Consider the following 20,488-nt stretch of genomic DNA (forward strand, 5'->3'; position numbering starts at 1 on the left):
GAGCAATCTTGTTTGCAGCACTCTGCTTTAGATGGAGTTTAGGTGGGCTGTTAGTCGTTGTTCGTTTGATTTGATGCATTTTTGGAGAGATATCTGATATATGAAACAGTATTTTCTACTTTAACTTTCTCATGGGGACTTCTGAAGTATAACCTTTCTAGTTTGCCTGTATTTAAACTTGGGATATGTCAATGACAGGTGTGCTAATGAAAGCTACTCAGAATAACAAAGCCCCAAAACAAGCAGAGATTTTATTTTTGGACAGTAGGCACAGTAGTGCTGTTCAGTGAGACAACCTAAGGAAAAAAGGAATAAGAGTGACCTGCTTTTTAAAGTACAGAATTTTCTGTTCTTTTTGTCAATATGGCTTGATCTACAACTGTGATTCTTGGTAGTGTGAAAAGAAAAAATAGCTTTAATTTTCAAAAACCTCCCTAATTTTGATGAAGCTTTTACCAAAAAAACACCCCATTAATCTTCTTGGCCTTAGAGAGCACATCAAAACTCTAATTCTGCTAATATTTTTATAACAATCTTGTGAATGTGAGTCTCAGTGAGCTAAGAAAAAAATTATAGCTGTTTTGCAAGATTTGTACTCTTCTTTTTACTCAGTATTGTAAATGTAATGCAAATTATTTGTAAATGTTGTACTGCAGCATTCCCATTTCATTCTTGTCCTAGTTCATTACTTTCAAATGTTAATATAAATATAAATACAGCCAAAGTCAAATTTAAATTAGTTTTTCCTTTTTCTGTAATATGCGAACCTGGCATCAAACTCAGGATGTTCTATCTCACTATTCTGTGGTGTGCAAAAATGGCTTGGTAAGTGTTCTAGTGCCAGTGGTTTTATGCTTTCATTTGGTCAAACCTGCCAGGGATAATGACTGAATCAAGAATAACAACAGAAATAGGAATATGCTAGCAATGCATATCAAAACAGCACTTTGTGTAAATAAGTGTCTCTGTATCAGATGCTGGCAGTATTCTTATGTTTGTAGGTGTGCATCTAAGGCTGTGTAATTATAGTAGAATGGTAAAGTTTCAGACTTTGATCCTAATTTAACTGAAGCCAACACAAATCTTACAAAGGGCTGTATCCCTTTAAGTCCATCAGCTTTTGGGTAATTAGAAACTGCTAAATGTGGTCGCTCATGAAAAGCAACTTTTATTTCCCAAACAGTGATACAACAACTTATAAGAAAAGTTTGCCTTAACCAACTTAATGTGAATTATGAGCATTACCCTGATTTTTTTTTTTGAGAAAGTTAAGTTGGGTATAGTTGTCTGTTTCAGGAGCTAACTAAGCTGAGTCAGTGTTGCATTTCTGTTGTGAAGGGGATATGTTGCTTCACCTCATTTCCTGCCTTTTCCTCCAGGCTGACCCCTATGCCCAACTCCCTGGTGACTCTGGACATCACTTTGTGAAGTTGTTTAACCCAGCAGCTCCATAGGAAACCATCCAGTTGTTTCTGCTGCGTTACTTTTCTGTCATGTTAGCAAATTGATTTAATTCACAACAGGGGTCCATGAAACAGCAGAGCAGATGTGAAGGAAGAGCAGGAAGTGTGCAGGCAGGAGTGGTGAGAGCTTTGGACGTGGGAAGTTTTCCTCTCAAGGTTGCAAACTGTGAAATTGCCTGAGCTGGCAAGTGAAATCTCACCCCTTGGCTGGCACTTGCCAGCTAAGGTTTTGCCCACTGTTCCCTGATCAGTGCAAATCCTTTAGAGCTATAAATTTTGGAGTGTTTTTTACTGAAATATAACTTGGGTGGCAGGAGGCGATGACTGAAGGGCAGCTCAGGGACAGGCTTGTACCATGCAGTTCTCACAGGGCTGGTGCTGCCTTTCTGGGCAGTTTTGTTGGCTGGGGACTGAAAAAGCTGTTTGCTGTTGGGCAGCAGTTCCTGCCTAAAGAGCTTCTAGCTCTTGATATCAGCTTTCATACCCATAGAATTTTTAGAGTTTCTTTTTTCTGTTTTTAATATTAACTAAAGCAAACCTATGCTCTTTTGAAGCCTTTTGTGTAGGGAGAACAAAAAAAAAAAAAAAAAAAAAGAGGCAGATTCTCTCCAGTGCTGTCAGAAATAGAATCACCCTATAGTTAAAGAACACCTGTAGCATGCTTGCCTCCAGGAACCCAGTAATTTTTGCTTTTCATAATCTTTGTTTAAGTCCTTGCCTGCATTAGGCAGAAAAACTTAATCTTATTTCCCTATATTTCACATAGGAGCCATAAGTGTCTGGAATATTTTTTAATGCAATGTTAGAAGATGTCTGATTATGTGCTTTTTGGCCAGATAATTCTCCGGTAGACTATAAACCTACCTAGGGATCTAATATAAAGAGATAGGCGCCCCCCCCCCCCAAAAAAAAAAAAATCCTTAAGATGTTATTTTTATTCCCATTGTCATAATTTTTGTTCAGATAATTCCCAACCATGTGTAGCATTATCTTCCTTATTTTCACATTATCATGAAATATAGACCTAAGGAGGAACATTCTGAAGCCATGTTTACTACTTCTTTGTGAACGAGACAAAGTATTTCTGGGAAATGGATATTGTTTTCCCATACACCTGAGTAAACAGATTTTTAATATAATTTAGAGTATAGACAATTCCCACACCTTTACTGTTTTGTGAAATGCCTTGCTGTTTTCAGGGTAACAAATATTGCTGCATTTTTACCTAGATAATTTATATATTTGTTTATTTGCATGTCTGAAGGGTTTCGTTGGGATGATCATATGATTAAGTGTGACAGTGACTGCTCTGCAGCTCTATCCTATTTTTCCTTTATTACTAGTTAATCTGTCCATGAGGCTAAGTTGATATCATTATGATGATGATGAAATTTTCAACCAGAAATCCCTACCCACTCTCTGGTTTGCATGACATTTTGATGCAAAACTTCCACACTGAAAAGTTCTACTGAAAAGTTCTACTGAAAAGCAGTTGAGACATCTTTGGTTGATCCCATTCTTTATGCCTTGAATTTCTAACCTATTATTCAGAGTAATGATGTCTCAAATGTCTTCCTTTGACAGGTGTGAGATGTGGCTCCTGGAGTTATGTGACTGGAGGTCAGACGCGGCAAATGGAGTTCTTCTTTTCAGACAGGAAAAATTTGGTAAGGAAACTAAGTTAAGTATGGAGCTATCTAGAATTTCTTGTGGAGAACAAGTGGCAGCAGAGTCTGAAAATGGTCACATGGAAGTCCATAAGATGGTGGAGAAAGATCCGAGATGAAATGACCATGTATGTGGCCTTTAAGATGCAAAACTTTGGCATCTTGAGGAGACACTCTGCAGTGCAGAACCTCTTGACTGCAGCCTCAAGTGAAAATGTAGATTGGGTTCCTCCAAACCTAGATGAGTGTTCCAGAAGGAACTAAAAAATTAGAATGAGATGTTTCACCCCAAGTATGTGAAATGCAGCCTAGTCTTCAGTGAGGAGACAGAGCCCATTGTAATTGTAATTAGAAATCAAGACTTGTGAGGTTTTTTGTGTGGGTGTGTTTGGTTTGTTTGTTTTTTTTGTTTTTTTTTTTTTTTTTCCTCCAGTTCTGAAACTGTTTTACCTGCCAAAATGATTGTTTGGTGCAGGAGAGAGCTAAGGAATTTCAAATATCCAGCTACCCGTGAGCCATCCCAGTAAGCTGCTTGGAGCCCATCCTCATAGAGCATGGTTTGATGTGTAACAGACTGCATCAGGTTTTGAAGGGTTTGAAAGTCTTGGGGGAGAGGAGGAGTAAGAACATTTAGGTGTTGTCATTCCTTCATCTCACTGTTTATTTTTACAATCAGAATTAGTCTTCTTAAAAAGGCCTTGTTTAGCTTCAAAGCATAGGTATGTCTCCTCCTCACTATAAACATTTTGACTGTGGGAATGGACAGACTTTAAGAATTTTTCTGCCAGCAGCAAGAAAAGTTGCCTCCACAAAACTCAATAATTATGATTTTCCCCATTTGTGACATTGAAGTCTAACTATCTAAAAGTTAAAATAGGTTAATCAAAACTGAAGATGTCTTAATAATCACTTATAAAAAATTGAAACCATTTGGAGGAGAGCTGGGATTCTCCTTGTTCCTCTATCCCAGGAATTCCTGGTTGTCCCTGTAACAGGAGCAGAAAGATGACTGTGCAGAAGTGGCTTGGAGAGATTAGAAGTATAATTTTTTTTTCTAACATGTGAGGTGTTCTTAATTTATTTAGTGTCCTTAATATATGCTCTTTGTGTGCTGACTTGTGTGTTCTTATACACATTTAAAGATTAATGGCCTCTACTGGAGAGGGGAGTGAATATGCAAGGACAGATATTCTCATTAATAATCTGCATTTCTGTTTCTGACTCAGTAGCCTCACAGCAAAACCTTGCATTTAATGTTTAATTTATATTGCTACATATTTCCTTTGGACACAACAGCGTAGAAAACAATTTGTTTTTTATGGAATACCTGATCTTACAGTAATTTCAGAAATACATCTAATAAATGGAAAGACAAAGACTTGGCATTTAAACGCTCTGCAGTTTCTCCTGTTTAGAATTTTTACTGTAGGAAGGCAGAGAAATTGGGAAAATGCACAGAGTTGATACATTCAGCTTACATTTTGACGGCAATATTACTAGCACTGTTCCAGGTGTTGAGTATATGCTTGACCTGTGCAACACTGAAATATTAAATCTTACCCATAGCTGATAGCCCCATCCACCAACATTTATGGGGACATAAGGAAATCACATGAATAATACGTATGAAGTGCAGATGTGAAATTCAAATCTCAAGCAAATATTTGAGGACAAAAATGGACAGTGCAAGCAAGGTAACGTGGCCAGCAAGAGTGAGAGAAATTTAGGGGTAAATAGTATTTTACCAGTGGTTCAGTCCAGAAAATAGTAAACTCCCTAGACCCAATCTGATGGCACATATTATGTGTGAGACACCATTACTAATCTGAGTATTAGCCAAGGAAGTCAAAGGTCAAAGCCTGATCAGATACTAAATAAAAGCTTCTTAAAAGTGTACTGACAAGATGAAAGAAACCCAAAAACCAGAAACCCAAGACAAATAATCTTTTTTCACCCCCTCTCCCCTTCACCAGTATTTTTACTCACTGGCTAAGATGCATCCTGTAACAGCTATTGGAGGAGTGGCAGAACAATGTGTATAAAAATGCAACTCTGAAAGACAATGAAGTGGGTGAACCCTAATAAACTTCTTCACTTCTGACTCATGAATGAGGTAGCTGTAGAGCATAGCATCATTCTTATGAAATGAACTCACCATCCTCAGTATTACACCACTTCTGTTTTGTACATATTATATCTTTTAGGAGTCTGCTCATACAATATGGGGCTTTGTGCCAAAACCGGGAAAACAGGGAGGAGTGAAACACCAGTGGGTTATTAGCTGTCCTTATTTCTTTTCTGAACAGAACCTACAACTATTGCTGCCATGTCAGCTCCTGCCTTCAGATGTGTCTGCATTTAACTCATTGTGGGTAACAGAAGTGACACAGTCAAGGGGAAGTCATGACTTCTTTTGCATATAAAAATCCCTGTGGAAAGAACCATTGAATCAAAACTGCTTTCACATGAGGCTGGGGAATCTATGAGGCAGAGCACATTTAGGTCTGGTAGGTGGCCATGTTGTCTTCATGGTGCAAGGATGGCAGGCAAAGGCATCATTCACATTGCCCTGCCACCTTATTATAACAATGCCATCACACCTCTATGCTCATGGCCAGAATTGCTGCACCACTGCTTTCTTCTCTACTTTTGGGGTAAGCATTGTGCCTCCCAGCACAAATGTTAGAAAACAATGTCTCCACTGCAATCAGAAAAAAAGATTTTTGCAGGCCCTTTGCCCCTGGGCCTCTCTTGACCATAGACTGGCTGGAGCAGGAGACCTGTGCATTGACTGGTCAGGAGTGTGGCTCACCACCTGGGAACCAAAGAGTATCTTCACAGCAGCTCTGAAGATGAAGCACATGTGTGAGCTTGAGAGTCCAAATTACCTTTTGGATAGTGGCCACTGGCTACTGGCTTGTATAGGCAAGTTTGTGTGTGCACCAGGAGTAGAAAGGAAAAAAAAAGAGCAGTACAAAACACAAAGAGCAAAGGAGGAGAGATGGTGCAATGTGGTGTGGGCTACTCCAGCTGTGCAGGCAGATGTGTTTCCAGGGGGCAGTAATTCTCTGCTGGGTGTGAATCCTCTGAGGAATTCAGTAAGTCTGTTCTTGCCTGTGAGTCTCTGTCTTTCCTCCCACCTTGAATAAAACAATGAGGGGGGAAGGTTTTAGACCAAGAACAGCCTAAAAGCAACTTTTGGAAATCACTGTTCATAAGTCCCTCTTGCCTGATTCTTCTCTTTGTGTGTGGAAATGGGATTTCATAAGTTGCTTTTTGAACAGATCTACTTATTTGCAAAGACGTATTTCCCTCAGTTTGTTCTGCAGGCAGGACCACACTAAAAAGATTAGTTGGTTCAAAAGGGAAAGCTATACTTCTTGGTGAAGTTTGTCTTGGAGTCTTTACTGACAGAAAAGCACAAACAATGGATTGGCTGTGCCAGCTGGGGATAGGCAGTTTTCTTTTTTCTTCAAGTGGTCTCTTATAAAGTATCAGCACATGTTTCCAAAATGCTGCATCTCTGAGGGTAATAGATCTTTTATGAGAAAGGCTCTCAGAGTGAATGTCAGTATTACAGGAAAACATTTCAACACTCTTTTTACATGATAAGTGATTAGCTGTTCTTTATTCCTTCAAGAGTATGTGTTTGCCTGCTGTGTTTTGCTTCTACCATTATATACACGACTCTTCTCTGGATGGTGGTACAGGCTTGTAAAACAGATCTTTCAAGTGCTCTGAAAGGCTATACAAAATTGTTGTAACATGTGCTGGCTTGCTAGTGGTGGAATCTGAATAGAGTCTATAAATAACTAAATGCTATGATGTTTCAGTAATGACTATTTTGTTTTATTCACATGGCATCTGGATTTTGGATAATGTTATTCAGCCCTTATTCACTCTTGTGATGTAGAATTTCGTTCTCATATGGGTAAAGACATAGCAATAAAAGGGCAACATTTTGGATCCCAGTCTGAGAGAGAAATACTGTATGCAGGGTTAAATTTTAAAACTTTGTTGTGGGTTTTGTGCATTAACTTCAGTTTAGTGATTTGGAACAATCTGGGTCTTGCTTCAAAGGAATTTTTTTTCAGTAACTGGCAGCAGTTTTTTAGTTCTCTTGAACTTGTATTTTGGGGAATGGGGGCTATTTACTGAAAAATACAACCAGGTGAATGAGCAACAATGTATTTTTAATGGGAGAACCTTTTGTTTTTGCTTTGTGTACACTTCTCTAACTTCGTAAGTTGATTGACTGCTTTGTACTTCTTTGTACTAGAGTAAACTTGTACGGACTTGCTGGCATGGCTGTGTACTATTGTTGGTGCACACGTGCTTAAGGCATTGAACCCCAGAAACAAACTATTATAACTTTTCATGATAGTGACCTTGCCAGACCTTCAAAATGTGTAGAATTGATTTTTGCCCATAAAATTTAGAAGCATGTTCAAAATAAGGCAACAGGGACATGTGCAGTGCATTAAAAAATTTATTGTGAGATATTTAGTGTAGATATAAGTGGTTAACACCAAGAGTACACTTGCAGGGTTTTCCATGTTTCTGTTAAATTTTAGATATAAGTTGTTAGATGGTGGCAAAAGGAAGCAAAGCATCACATTCTTTGTAGCTATGACCTAATATTTGAGCTATTCCATAATGTGCAGAAGCAGTCCCCTTTCTGGTCCATAGAACTGAATGTTGCCCAAATTAGTTACTTCTCATGAGAAACGTTCACATTGAAAATATGTTTCTCAGATGGAGGAAGTGCAATACACGCATGTGAGAGTCTCTCTGAAAAGTGGAAAACAGGATTTTCTGCTCATTTTTTGATCTCTCAGAAAGAAATAAGTGACAGAGATGCATTCAGTTGTAGTAAGTCTTCAGGGAAAACTAAAAAAATTTAACCACATTTAGTAAGCATCTCATTACCAAATTGCCCCTGCAGATTTAATCTAATACTGTGAATTCATAATTAATAGTTCCTATAACAAAATTATTGTGCTGTATCAGAACCCTTACAGTATGCTGCAGAGTGTGTGCTGATAAGCAGGTGCTTTTTAAAGATTGTGGAAGTCTGAAGAAAGTCTGTAATTTCAGATTGTAAAGGTCTGTGTGCTCCATGACAGAGTCTGCACCGCTAATTTAAGTTGTGTTACTGAACTTTATCCATCAAACATAAGCAAGTTATCTTTCACTAAAAACGTGCATTTTACTATGAAGTAGATGAAAAAATTCATTCTGAGGAAAGTGCCATTGCATGCATGTATCTGCACTAGGAATTCTGTGAAATGAAGGGGCCACCAACCCCAGGCTGTTCATAACCATTCTGAGTGCAGCTTCTGGGTGACTGGTGTCACCAGTGCTTCCAAACAGCTACAGGTTTTGGGCATCCATCAGAAGAATGGATGAATTTCCTTTGCTGAGGCCCAGTGATGTGCTGTGGTGTTTTTTGAGTGCAATGGACCCAGTATGGATATGCGTCATTAACATTCATAATGATGAACCAAAAGGTGCTGTTGACAAGAGTTGCATTTGTCTCCGTTTGATTTGATGGAGTAAAAAAGCATTTATTAGACATTTCATTGATCTGAAGGAAAATGAAACACTTCAGTAACAGCAGTGGCAATATATGCACTGCCTTGGAGGGGTTGACACCTGCATGTATACTTCTCTATTTTTATACCAAGTATTTAAAAAAAAATCTCTTACAATAGCTATTCTAGTTTGAATATCAATGCTGTGCTGAAGCTGTAGTCTGGACCATAAGCTCCCAAATTGCCCTACTAATGATCAGTACCATTTTAGTGGGCTGCATTTATAATGTGATCTGTTGTTTTTTAATCTAGAACTTGGTGTTGCATTGGTTTTCAACTTGCACTGTAAACTATATTTTGAAAGAATAATGTTTTGATATATCAAGCTTCAAAACTGATTTATTTTTGTCCTCTTAGCTCAAACCCTGTGGTGGTGTGTAGCAAATTTATTGCTGGAGGCATTTTGAGACTATCCATAACTTTTTCGCTGTAAAAGAGACAGCTGGATTTTCCCTGTGTGTTAGCAGGACTGTGCAAGTTTTGACTGTATTGAGTCTCTCTTACTCACTTTTGCTCATACCTTCAGGCAAATAGATTCTCCTGGTGGATTAGAATGTTTTCATATGAAATCAAAGTCATTATGAAATGTATTTCTTGTAGAAAGCAGGGGATAGGAGAAACACCTGTGCACAGCACCTATGAAGCTAAGGATGGAATATATATTTGTAATACCTGTTGGTTTATGTGAATCTGTAGCTGCCATCCTATCTTTAGTCCATCTCCACTATTTTTGAATGCTTGTTCTGGTCTTAACTACACTTTTTCTTAAAAGCACAGTCAGATTAAAGAGATTACAAGCTTTTTATAATCTCATCTAATTAAGCACAAGGATAGTTCAGAAAAAAACAAAACCACAGTTGTTTTTCTTAAAACTCAATTTCTTAATTTCTTAATTTTCTTAAAACTCAATTTCACCATTTTCTTAAAACTCAATTGAACTTTAGGCAAGAGAATATTGCAGAATTAGGCCATGTTCCCAGAAAAAAGTCAACATTTTGACATAGCCTGATACTTGTTTCACCCTTGGGAACAGATGATTAGCATTGTTCTGGTGACTGATAAACCCGAGTTGTCCGACTTATTGGCTCAACTGCATGGAATGAGCAGTTGTGATAGATGGGTAGTTCTGGAGAGCCAGGATTTTTGCCATGTACTTCCATGGGACAGGAAGGTTTGGGTGATGATCTTCTGTAATGATTCTTTTATGCTTTTGGGTGCCTGCTTTATGATTGTTCTTTAAAACTCAAGCAGGTCAGTGTTTGAGATGCTTCAGGAGAACTGCTCAAGAAACCTCCCTTTCCTGCCTCTTTCACACTGGTGGCAGAGCAACAATGAGCAGGATGGAGCAGGCATTAGGTCCTGAAGCTCCTTGAATCTACAGTAGTGGAAGCAGACTGAGTGAATGTTCAAATGATGGGATACTTGACCAAATGCACAGAAAACAGCTGATATACTAGGAAAGCATGTCCATCACCTCACTACTCCCATATGATATGTGTAACACAGGTATTCTGTGGGAGGATGGAGGTAAATGCACATGTAAATTATTACCTGGAGTCTTGAATGAATCCTCTGCTTCGTTGTCAGCTTGCACATGGCAGCCCAGAGGCTTCCCAAAGTGGAACAGGCATTACACACACAATGTTGTGAAGCTGGAAGAGGGGCAGGCTTCTGAAAGTAGCTCAGCTCATGCTGTGCCTTTTGCATACGGAAGAGCCTTCTGCTAATTCTGGCATCTAATTTAGAAGACATTGTCCTACTTTTCTGTAACTTGGATCTCAGAATGTGTTCACTGTCAGGCTTTCTGCATGGAATAGGAAGGTAAGCAGTGATAATAGTCAGAGATTCCCTGTGTTTTGGAAACAAGCTGGAGACCTACAGTAGGATTCAGGGAAGTTTGCATGCCCACAGACAACCTTGAGAAATGGAAGTGCTGCCACTGATTCTGTAGAGAAAGAAAATAGAGAAATGGAAATATTATGTGTGATTCCAGAGGGGGTCCTTTGATTCCAAGTCTTTTTCTATAGACAGACTTTCGTTGGATTTCACTTTTTTTGTATCTATCTCTTTTCTTCTGTTTTTTGTAGTTTTTCTTTCCCAACCCATACAGTCCGATCTCCAAGGATTACTATCCAAGATGACCAATGCCCATTGCTATATGCTATTCTTTGTTGTAAACTTTGAAGAAAATTACGCTGTTGTCTTTTACAATGTTTTATCTACGCAAACCAGTATTCCTATTTCCTTGGAGCTCTCAGGAATGAGGAGGGCAGAAGTGTTTTGACATTTTTCTTTTGGGTGGTGATATTTATGGTGTTTGTTAAAGGATGGGGAAATTCCCAGCACTTTATGAAACATGAACATTTTTGCTACCACTGTTACTTCCCTATGGGAATCAGTGATCTGAGAGTACAGCAGGGACTCAGTCCTTGAGAAACAATGAGCAGAAGCTGTTTGAAAGAATGGGCAGTGATGTCAGGGAATTGCATTGCTCCTTAAATTGCCTACAGCAACTGCAAGGTCCCTTCTTAAAAAGATAAGAAAGTATGACACATATAAATGTCATATATCTGTCACATATCTGTCAGACTCTGAAATGAATACTGTATTCTGCTCAGTTGGAGGACATGTTCTGAGCCCAGAGCTCTATGTGAGGAAAGCCCAATGCATCAGCTTGCTGAACATCCTGCTGGCCAAAATATACCTGGGTGTTGTGCATAGAGATTTTAATTTTGGTGCAAGGAGAAGGTTTTGGCAAACAACTGAGTAGAGCAAACGAAAAAAAAGGATGGGCAGATTGTATTATCCCAGTGTGGCAATTGCAGGGACATATACAGACCCTCAGGACCTTTGTGGATTTTGAGTAGGATTCATTAAAAAAAACCCAAACATCCTCCCAAGAAACACATCTTGGTTTTAGGCAGCCAGATGTTTCATCTTGTCAGTGGAGAGTGAAATCCTTCTCCAGCATTGAAAAGAGAGTATTGGATGTCATTCTTCAGTAATCTTAAATAAAGATGTTGAAATCCTCTTTGGAAAATTATATTGGCTTCCACAGACAACAGAGGGAGATGATGTGAGTAGCATAGACTAGATGACAAACTTTTATACCATAAACATTAGGCAAGAGGAACATAGCCCTTTGATCCATCAGATCTCTTTTTCCATTTCTCTATTGTTGTTGCTGACACTGTGGACCAGAAGTAAATTCTGTTCTTAAAAGAATTTACTCAAATATGTTCAGGGAATATGGCATCTTTCATAAACATCATGTTCTCCACAAGATAGCAGTGGTGTTGCTTCTTTGAAGTGTTCCATGAAAATAATTTTTTGTTTGGGGTATTTCTTTTAATAGACTTCATTAGGACTGTCTCTGTTTTTCTGCCATATACTGGTCATGGGAAAGACTAAAATGAAAGTAACAGACTTGAGTAGAATAAAATCAGAAGGCTTTTGTAGTTTTCTGAGAGAAATGCATTTTGGCACAGGAAAATGGGAAAAGTAAGAAGCTTGGATTTACTTCACTCATCAGTCAAGCTTCAAAGACTTACAAGGAAGAGAAAAATCTGCATGACTGGCTGTCTGACATAAAAGTAAGATATTACATGTTGATATAATAAAAGTGCTTCATATAGACCTCAGTATGACTGCATGGCAGAAAATCTACAAATAGTTGAGATGTTTTCCTAGACTTTTGTATTCATCCTCATATATTGTGCAGTATTCTATCAGGCACTAGGTGTTATTTTTTCTCTCTTGCAATTCAGTGTACACTTTGGAAACACTTCAAAGTACCCCAAATTACAGCAATGTTTCAAGACAACAAGGCTAGTTTGCTTAAGAGTTCATGATTTTTCTTCTGGAGAATAAAGCTAAAAAACAACTATCTTGCTATATTACTGATGCTTAATACTGACCATTCCAATGGTCAGGATCTAAGGATCACATTTAATATTCTAGCTTTTTTGTACTGTATATTTGTAGTTAATGAGTAGATGTGGTGGGTTAACCCTGACTGGCAGCAAGTTCCTTTGATCAGCCAGGATGGCTGTTCTGGCTGCCTCCCCTCCCAGCCTTCTGCCCATCCCCAGCCTCCTGCTGGGCGGCACAGTAAAAAACAGAGCAGGTCTTGTTACTGTGTAAGCACTGTCAAGCCATACCTAAAACACTGGTGCGTTGTTAGCACTGTTTTGGTGACCATCTAAAACATGGCACCATGAAGATTGTAGTGAAGAAAATTAACTCCATGTCAAGCAGTCCCAGTAAAATACACTAACTGAGCTAATGTTGCAATGCTTTCATCAGCAATTATTTTTAGCAGTGAGGAAGAGACACATTTACTTTACTTCACAATACCCTATAGGGTTTTATTAGCAAAATTAATGAGGTTTAGAGTCACTTTGGTATACATCCTTGTAACACTTCAATTGTCCAAAAGAAGTCTATTATAAAGTCAACTTCTCTCATAGCCCCAAGTCAGGTACTATATTTTAGATTATGTATGCCCAAACTCTAAAATGTATAAGGGGCAATAAACATGAAAAAATACGGTGTTCATTCAGTAAAAATCTTGATTTGTTGTGTTTAACTGGTTTGTAAAGAATAGCGGAACATTCAGCATTGATTAAATATGCTGGTTCATAAATAAATTTTATACAGATTTTCTTGTTATTTGCTAAGTTTCAGAAAAGGGACATCTATATGCAGTACTTGAAGTGACTTTTTTAAAGGTGACAAATAAAAGGTATGTAAGCACCTTGCAGGAGGCGGTAGCTGCTCCATTTATTTATTTTTTTTGTCTTAGACAGGAGCTACTAAAACAAATGACCAATGTCCAAGTGGTAATTACGGTTAGACTTCTTTGTTCTCAGTTAAAAGTGATTTGTCATTAAGCAGAATCAAAGGCTGCCATTTAGTTCAAGTACAGACAAAATATACTTGTATAATAAGCTGTACTCCCTCATATTTTAGGTTGTCTTTAATCACGTTGTGAAATCTAGACTTATAAAGGCACACACATAATAGAGAATTGGAGTATTAGCATTCTTTGTTCTTAAATTCCAATTATATACTATTGTTTCCTGTCAATTCACTAGAAGTAATTAAGTCTACCATGTTGGTGGTCAATCCCCAGATGCAGCTTGTGCTGCTGCTCACTTCAGAAATACATTTTATAGAGTAGCTATAAAGAAACAAAATTTGTCAGTCAATCATTACATCAGAAAAACCTTGGCATAGGAGCAGGCAGAGCTGAATTATGTTTACACAGGTGTACACCTTGACAATGCTGTTTGCTTTGGTTGAATGAACCTAGGGTTTCATAGGTGGAGCAAAAAAAGAAAAGGTTAACTCAATGGGGCAAATTCACAATGATTAAATTTGTTCTAGATGCGTTCCAAGGAAACCATTGAGAAATACAATTTACAATCTTGAAGTCAATTCCTATTTCCTATTACTTTAGAAGACAAGCAATCCATAATCTACAAAAACATGCATATGCTCAACTAAAATAAGTTGAGTCCCCTGGCTTTTTTACTATGTTCTTTGAACTCAACACTTTGACATACTCTGTCTCACTGCTATTTGAAAATAATACTTGAAACTTATGTTTTGGATTCTCCTATATCAGAAACTGCTGTAAGTTTTTTGTCTTCACAGGAGCCAAGAATTTACATAGGCACTTATTTGGCTTTTGTACATATTCACGCAGCACTTTAATAGGATCATTGATTTCTATAGTTTTGGACCCTTAAGAAAACCATGGACAGATTGGTTCCCCAGATATCTCATAAAATCTGAATCTACTGTGAATTCTCCCAAGAATCAATATTTGGGAAAAACACAAAATACACATTTTTTTAAGAGTCATCACATGAGAAGTAGTAGTGAGGTGTACAAAATGTACAGCTCACAGTTGGGAAGGTGTTATTTCAAGGCAATTTATCCAAAGAAGGACCATGGCATGTTTGAAATGCAAAGTTCATAAGGAAATAACCTCAGCCTCAGTGCTGTGTTACTGGCAGAAACCCCACCCTGATTGTGCTGCCTTTCCCCCTCCCCAGCCCACGCATGTGACTACCTCAGGAATGTGTTTTTGAAAAAATGTCTGACCATTCCTGAATTGCACAAAACTTTCAAAGGGGTGGTTAGACAGCAAATAAGCATAAAGCAAATGAACAAAAGTTCCTCAAAAGTGTGGCAGCCAGTAAACGTTCCCAAGACAACCAAGTCAGTGTACTCCTGCTTACTGATAGTGTGGTAGGTGTTTGCAAAATGTATGAACTTCTCTGTTTTTTCCATCTGATCAGAAACAGTATTAAAATATCTCAAGCCAAATCTAATTTCAACTCTTGTGAAAATGCTTTTATAATGATGTGAAAATTGGGAAAAGTCCTCTGGTTATGCAGTATATTCAGTGTTATTTTGACATTTTTTGGAAACTGAGCTACAGTAATAGACCCTTTTTCTGAAGCTTTAAAGTGATGCTGTTTTAATGTGCTTTCATTGTATACATGATCACAGATGAGTCATTGAATTTTTCTTCATATATAGAATTGAGCTTCATAGGGTGTTGTAACATGCCCTTCATTAATCTCATGGGGTGAACCTGATTTAAATACCACATGTAATGCTATAACATCACAGTATTATATTATGCTATTATTTTCCAACTAAAATTCTGAGGAAATAAACAAATGGTAACAAGATTCAACAAAAATTTGTGTGTTAAAAGAGATTGGTTCTACTCTTCCATCTTCCTGATTGCTTTTTTCATCCTTCCTCAGCCAGTGCAGCAATCTTCAGTGAATCTGCAGTGGCTTTGCAGGGAACCAGGCTAGGGAACTGAATCTGAAATGGTTGCTACTTAAACATGTTTTCCTAGGAGTGTTGGTTTGTCTCAGTGTGTGTTGGGGTGGCTGGCAGCCCATGTCCAGCCATGGAGGGAGGGCAGCACCTGCCTTCACAGTAGGGCAGAACTCACCCCAGCCTGAGCTGCTCCATAAACTGGGGTGCCAGAAAAACCCTTGGGATTTGTTTGAGTCTTTTCTGAAGGAGTTTGCAGTGAGGTATTGAAGAGTGCTTGAAAAGCTGTAGTGTGCTATAGAACCAAGCTGTACTGGAATGTCTTAGTAAAGCTTGGCTTTTCTTGCCTCCATTTTTTTTTTAGTCATAAAGAGCTCTAGTAAAGTGAATGAGAACTGTGTTATATGCTTGAAGGATTTTACTCCACATGAGAGAAGAATCTCTTTTTATATTTAGTTTTTTCTTCTACTGCCCCCTTAAGACCTTTCCTCCCCGGGAGATGAAGCCTTGTGTTTCTGTATGGACTCCCCTTTCCTGCTACTGGACTCATCTCTCCTCCCTTCTATCTCTGAAAGGTGTTAATCACAGCTTGACCATCTGGCTGGAGTAGAGCCATGATCACTAGGCAGACTGACCCTCATTTCCCCTGACAGCCATGTTTCCCACCTAGGATAATGATTGTCAGACCCCCCAGCTCCAGATCCATAGGCTTGGGAGCTGCACCAATATGTACAAGCTGAAGTGATGTCTGTTAGAATGGTGGGAAGATATTTGAGTATTGAAAAAAATATTCCTTTCACAGCCATTTCATGTTTAGGATTTTTCCAGGAAATTAGTCACCTTTTTACTAGTTTTTCTTTGAAAAGAAGATTTTGTATCGAAAGTTTAATCTTGTACTGTCCTGAAATTTGTTGATGTCATTAACAGTTACATTTTAGAACAAAATAAATTAATTATAAAAAGATCAAAATGATCAAAGCAACCAATCTAAACTCTATCCATAATTTAAATATTCTCTGGGGTTGTAGAACCACTTAACTTTACCTAGTCTAGGTTTTTTTCTTCAGACATTTCAAGCAGACTTTTCCAGGAAGCTCAGCATACTCCTCTGGAGAAGTAAACATTCACTACTTCCATCAATATATCATTATTTACATTACTTGCATATTTACGAGTCTGGTTTTTGATGACTACAGGGTAATGACTGCATTTGCAAATCAAAGCCATGTATAAATTTTTAACATCCACACCTATGCATGGGGACCAGAAAATACCATTCAAGAAAAGAAGTAATAAAATATTCTCAAGGACTTTGAGTATCATTAGATACTTCACCAGGATTTTTTTACTCAGTACTTTTTAAAATATAGTACATACCCAACACTGATCCCAATTCAACTTTTGTTTTTCTTGTTAATGAATAATAATTAGCACAGGATTTTCAGTAGTTTCTGAAAAGCCAAACAACCAGTTTTTCCTCTCAGAGTTGTGAGAATATGATTTTTTTACTGCTAGGGGGTTTTCTTCCTGCAGTATATGTGGTGGTAGTGTTTCTCCAGAGGTTGACCAGGATACTCTTGTACTGTGCACAAGCTTGTGTTTTCTTACATAACAAATTATAGTGTTGTTATTTTAATTTAAGTCAAATAGTAGTAACCATGGATAGAAATAACATCAAAGTTACTCTACATAGATTATTTTGTACCCTTTGTGGAATGGACTGACTTAAACTCAATGTGTCTTTAATGAAAGAATTTAATTATGGATACAGAATAATTTGTTCAACTTTCAATGCAATTCAGTTCTTTGGGATAGGGGAAATGACAAACTCATCAGTTTCTTTAAATATCTATGCAGTTTCCCATATGTCACAGAATATAGGATGCTGTGCATGCATTGAATTTAGACTTTCAGTATTTTAAATAGTCAATGGGATGTTAGCACTACTGTTTCTCATTAATTCTATGTACTTTTATAAAAAGTGTAAATATCTATCCTTGATCTGGTAATGAATCCATTCTGTGAGGAAATTGTGGTGTTAAATGGATAAAATTCATGCTCCTGTTGAAGCAATTACACCATTTCCTAATGACCTAAAAGAGAGTGAAATAAAGTCTGTACTGTTCTGCCAATTTTCTCTTACTTAGTCTTTCACACTCTCTGACAGCCACAAGATAGAAAAGTGGTCCAAAGAGAAAAGCTGTGCCCCCGCAGAGAGAGCTGTCCATTGGAAGGGCTGTCATTTGCAGCAGAGTAAGTAAAGCCCAACTGCCAAGTGAGAGTAACACAGGATTTGAAAGCACAGCTGTGAAATAAGTATGACTGGAATTCAGCAAACTTCTTACTAAAGGCTACTACAGTTGCTTGTTGGTTCCCAAAGCTAAAACACAAAAAGAAGCACACGCCTGGGATCTAAATATATGAATAGTGTAACTTGTTTTGTTATCTGCCTTGTGGAAAAAGCAAAGAGCCTATAAACATCTTAGCCCATTGGTGCAGGGTGGAATAGTGACAACTGTACAGCAGCACTTGTAGGCTTTACACAGCCCTACTGTGTTCTGAGCACAGAGTACTTGCCTGATTTCTCATGTACATTGCTGTCTCATCTTGCCTGTTGGTGCAAAGACAGGACAGTGTGAGTAATGGACTGTTTGTGCAGGACAGGTTCTGCATCGAGCTCCAATCAGAGCAGTTCTATGTGGCCTTAGCAAAAGCTCTTGGGAACTTGCTGTGCTGTATAGAGCTGAAGCCTCTTTGCATGGTGAATGCTGTGAGTGCCTGTGTATTTAAAAGAACTTTGGCTGTGTTTATCTGTATTGAGCAGAGCTTTCAGTTAATAAATAACAGTCCAAAAGAGGCCATGCTCTCAACAGACCTTAGGTGCAAAGAATAATCACATTTACAGTTATATATACACAATTTTTCAAGATTGCAGTGCATACCAAACATTGGCCCTAACAGAGTGTTTGATGTTCTTGCTTACACAGTAGCAGTTCTAGGAACATTTGTGTTTCTTTTTAAAGGCAATCATATCTCCTTTCGAACTGAGGAGCAGTGAACTTTGCAAGTTGCATCTGCACTGCTAGTGCAATTTGCTTACTAAATTTATTAACCAGACGGTGTAGGAGAGTCATGCTGTTTGCTACAGCAGAAAATTCAGAAGTAACCCCTACAGAAATGCTTCCATCAAGGACCATCTGTAGGTTATGTTTTAACAAAAATCAGGGCTGTGATTGCTTTATGCTGTCACATAAGTGTGCAGTTGCTCAGAAGGGACTTCTAGAACAGTCTAAATGCAATCCTGTGTCATGTGCTCTAGGATTACCCTGCTTGAGCAGAGATTTTGAACCAGGTGACCCACTGTGGTTCCTTCCAAGCTTATCCCTTTCTGTGGTTCCTTCTGCTGATCAGAAGTTTGGGTACAGATTCAGGTACTTGTGTCCCAGGGGACATACTGCAATACTGTTCTTAATATCTCTTCATGTGAGACCTGAAAACAATCTTTTATTGTAGCATTTGTAAGTGACCAGCTCTATGGATGTTTAAAGAGAGGAGAGAAAAAAAATCACCTTGTTTATTGTACAGCAGCCTTAGAATGTGTCATTCAACAAGGTCATCATAGAATTGTAGAGGTTTTTTTAGGTTATTTGCATCACCTGTGCTTTATAAAGCCTTCTATTTAACTTCAAAATAAGCTTGCTCTTGGTTACGACTGCCTTTGCAAGCATTCAATCATCTGTGCTCTTAACTTGTTTATATGCCAGAGACCTGCCTTTTGAATAACTGCAGGATTAATAGTTGAACTATGGCTAGCAATTAGAACTTGCTTGATTTCACAGTTACTAATTTTTTTCTTTCTAAAAAATAGAGGAGCAAGAATGACTTACAAAAGTCAATGTCTTTGTCCAGGACACAGCAGGAATAAACAATGACATGAAATAAGTGAAATGCCAAGAGTAGAAATGCTCTCTCCTACTAGCTAGATCAGGGGAAGAGTTTTAGGTTTGTCTTGCACATATTGCTGCTGTCAGAGAGCCCAGTAATTATTGTACTCTTACTTTGAGCAGTTCCTGTGGGTTTTATCCATATAAGGGCTGCAGTTGTTCTCAGCACTCACAAGGAGAATAAAGAGACAAAAGGCATGCAAACATTATTGTTAAATACCCTGTTCGTTGGGTTTTTGCCCAGAAACCATGCGTCAATGACTGTAATGCCTCCTTACTGTGATGCCTTTAGTGCTTTGTATTTGAGGCCTCTAATCAATGCACTTCTCCTGAAACGAAATCACCTGGGATCAGTATTATGCCAGACTCTGCACCAGCCGTCGGTACCACGGCAAACAAAAACTGTGCCCTGCAAGGCTGTTTATGTCTCCAGAGATGAAGCAGCTGCTACTTCATGACCAAATGAAATTGATACACCAAATCATTATTTATACTAGTTAAAATATATTAAAGCACATTTCAAACCAAAGAATGCTACTTAAAAAAAACCCCAGAAAATGAATAATCTTCCAGTTAAGCCAGCCTCTGACTTCCTATGGGTTCTATAAAAAGACTTCTTCTTGTTCAGCCTATATCTGTCTTAGACTGAAAAATGGGTTACTATTCTTCTGTAAATGATCTCAAATTGTCTACTAAATGTTTAGTTAAAATTTTTAGGTTTGGCCATTTAGGTCATCCCTTATAGTGTCCTTCTGGTTCATTTGTTGGGCTTTGGGACTGTGTGTGTAGAGAGGCAGCAGCCTAAACATCTGAAATTATTTTTTTTTCCCCCACTGAAACCTTTTAATTCAGAAAATACTGAATTTACACATTCAACAGCTTCAGGGGAAATGTACTCAATGTATTTCTTTGCAGAAGGCAGGTAATATTTCCAGCTTGTCTTTGATTTCCTTATGAAGTTGACAAAGTTCTAAGTGTTTTCCTCCTATTGTGCTCCTTACATTTATTGTACTCCA

At 38.1% G+C, this 20,488-nt stretch overlaps 1 long non-coding RNA gene across 1 annotated transcript in view; it reads left to right on the forward strand.

Moving 5' to 3' along the window:
• Positions 1 to 20,488, forward strand: part of LOC146441023 (uncharacterized) — a 226,667-nt gene that overhangs the window by 101,153 nt on the left and 105,026 nt on the right. The window contains exon 2 of the long non-coding RNA XR_014850386.1: positions 3,048 to 3,130. This is a non-coding gene — a long non-coding RNA (uncharacterized LOC146441023). The remainder of the gene's footprint in view (positions 1 to 3,047; positions 3,131 to 20,488) is intronic.

This window comes from Lichenostomus cassidix, chromosome 2 (genome assembly GCF_008360975.1).
Source record: "Lichenostomus cassidix isolate B80296 chromosome 2, HeHo_3.0, whole genome shotgun sequence".
Taxonomy (NCBI): domain Eukaryota; kingdom Metazoa; phylum Chordata; class Aves; order Passeriformes; family Meliphagidae; genus Lichenostomus; species Lichenostomus cassidix.